The 2,718-nt window shown below is 37.0% G+C and overlaps 1 non-coding gene across 1 annotated transcript; it reads left to right on the top strand.

The window, feature by feature from the left end:
• The first annotated feature begins 400 nt into the window (after positions 1-400).
• On the top strand, positions 401-472 carry TRNAP-AGG. The gene has a single exon. It is a non-coding gene; the product is annotated as a tRNA-Pro (tRNA).
• Positions 473-2,718: the final 2,246 nt, after the last annotated feature.

Genomic DNA, 2,718 nt, shown 5'->3' with positions numbered 1-2,718 from the left:
CTGAAAGCAGTCAGAATGGAAGATCATAGACCGTCGCTGTTCTTCATAGTTTGCACTCACAAGGAGACGTAGGTCCTGACAATGCACAAACTCCACAGGGAGGCAGCATAGACCAAGTTTAGAACAACATTTTTTCTTAGGTTGTTTTCTCGTACAAAGCAGTTAAATCAGATAATAAATAGATAGGTTCTAATTAAAGCTATCCGACACAAGATCCAAAGAATTATGGCCACTATGGAGTCAAAGAACAGTTGCTGTACTGATTAACTCAAGATTAATCGAGTACAAAATTTTCTTAAAAGCCAACAGTAAGTTTCCTGATTCAGATCTTCGTGTTATGTGTACACACACATGTACGAAATTCGTAGAATATGAGAGAAACTTTAAAAAAGTGCAAACAGGGCATTTGGTCTAGTGGTATGATTCTCGCTTAGGGTGCGAGAGGTCCCGAGTTCAATTCTCGGAATGCCCCTCTTCTACTCTTTTTTACATGTATAGCGGGATTTCTTCCATGTAGGTAATTTGCCGAAGTGTGCACAGCGGATTTTTTTGCATCTAGGTAGCAAATCACTCTCATGAAAATCAATCTATGTGAAGTACTTTCTTCGTCCTAAATTTTTTATCTTATGTCTGTTTAGAAATGGATGTGTCTAAATACTAAGATGTGACTAGATACATTCATATATAGGTAATTTTAAGACAAGAATTTTGAGACGGAGGGAGTAACATTTTTTTTTTCGGAAGTGTGAAGTAGCATTGCTTGCAGAAATATATACTACTAACGCCGAAAAGCATGGTGCACCCCATGCCCGTTTAAATATCTTTCCTTCTCGGTTAATGAGAACATAAATCTTTGATATAGTGCAGTATTGGAAGGTAGAACATCCACAACAAATTAAGGCAGCTTATCCACAACATACTGCTACTCTTTTTTACATGTATAGCGGGATTTCTTCCATGTAGGTAATTTGCCGAAGTGTGAAGTAGCATTGCTTGCAGTTTTTTTACCATTTTTACATGCACAGCGGATTTTTTTGCATCTAGGTAGCAAATCACTCTCATGAAAATCAATCTATGTGAAGTACTTTCTTCGTCCTAAATTTTTTATCTTATGTCTGTTTAGAAATGGATGTATCTAAATACTAAGATGTGACTAGCTACATTCATATATAGGTAATTTTAAGACAAGAATTTTGGGACGGAGGGAGTAACATTTTTTTTTTCGGAAGTGTGAAGTAGCATTGCTTGCAGAAATATATACTACTAACGCCGAAAAGCATGGTGCACCCCATGCCCGTTTAAATATCTTTCCTTCTCGGTTAATGAGAACATAAATCTTTGATATAGTGCAGTATTGGAAGGTAGAACATCCACAACAAATTAAGGCAGCTTATCCACAACATACTGCTGCATCACTCTAATATGTTGACACGTATCATGCTCAAGATACTCACAAAGTCACAGTGTCCTTCTGCTCAATCTGCTTGTTCACTGCCTCAATGTTGAGAATGCACATAATCCATCACCGGTGTTGGTTGGTTGGTGTACTTGTAAACTTATGTGGTTTTTCTGTGTTTGCATCAAAAGAAAAATCAATCAATTATTCATACATCATGCTAGGTCAAAGGGATAGCCCTCCTTGCAGCATCATTTCTACAAAATCATACGTCATATAGTTTTATTGCTCTTTCAAATGCTACTGTAAAAAAAAATCGCCATTGCTACAATGCGCATGATGCGGGTGGCCGCCATGTCCAAGTTCTGCAAGTGCTTCAGAGGGTGGTACCCCAGGTGGAGGCGCGCTGACGTGCCACGGTGGTCATGCGTCCCCTCCTACACCAATAAGGCAGCCCTAGAGTTTGTTTTAATTGTCGTATATCAAGAGTAGTATTCTCATGATCAATACAACATGTCGGCATAATTCAAAATTGTGATACTTTACCGTTCGCATAGGATCTGGATACCTGGGGCACTTATAAGTGTCTCCTTCTAGCTGCACCTTTTTCCAGCAATCTCTGAAGCTTCTATATCACCAGTCCTTTGGTCAACACAATCTTAGTTATCTCACTTCTAAATTTGTATTGCTCGCTCTACACAATTAAAAACATTTTTAGTCATCAAAGCCATGGTCTATACAGCATGTTTCACTTCTAAATTTGTAGCGCTCGCTCTATACAATTAAAAAACCCTTTTTAGTCATCAAAGTGACGGTCTATATAGCACGTTTCACAGCAATCTATGTGATTGTTGTTGCAGTGGGTTATTTTTATCTTTTATTAGTATTGTGCCATTTGGTATGGGGCATTTTTTGTACTGCACATACGTAACTAAAGTCAACACATAATCTATTAGCTTCTAAGAAAACACTATAAGACATGGTAGAACAGGTAACTGCATTATTTTTCCCGTATAGTGTCCATCTCTGGGATAGGTATACTACTCCTCGGCTAATATGTTGGCCCATAAAGGACATGTAAAGTGGTTGATAAAACAGTCTTATCATAAGTCTTTAATGTAATTTAGAGATGACAATAAAAACATGTCTCTTACTTTTATCTTAAATAATTAGTTATTTTTAAAAATATGCTGACACATATTGTGTTAAGAGATTATCTCTTAAATAAAAAAAAGACAAGTATTTTCTTGCGATTTTTCTATCATTCACCTCAGTATTTATCATATGTGATACTCGTAAGATCGCATTATTGCACATACCCT

Source organism: Hordeum vulgare, chromosome 1H (assembly GCF_904849725.1).
Source record: "Hordeum vulgare subsp. vulgare chromosome 1H, MorexV3_pseudomolecules_assembly, whole genome shotgun sequence".
NCBI classification, from domain to species: domain Eukaryota; kingdom Viridiplantae; phylum Streptophyta; class Magnoliopsida; order Poales; family Poaceae; genus Hordeum; species Hordeum vulgare.
The sequence above is the reverse complement of the archived record's forward strand: the minus strand, read 5'-3'. Positions and strand labels throughout refer to the sequence as shown.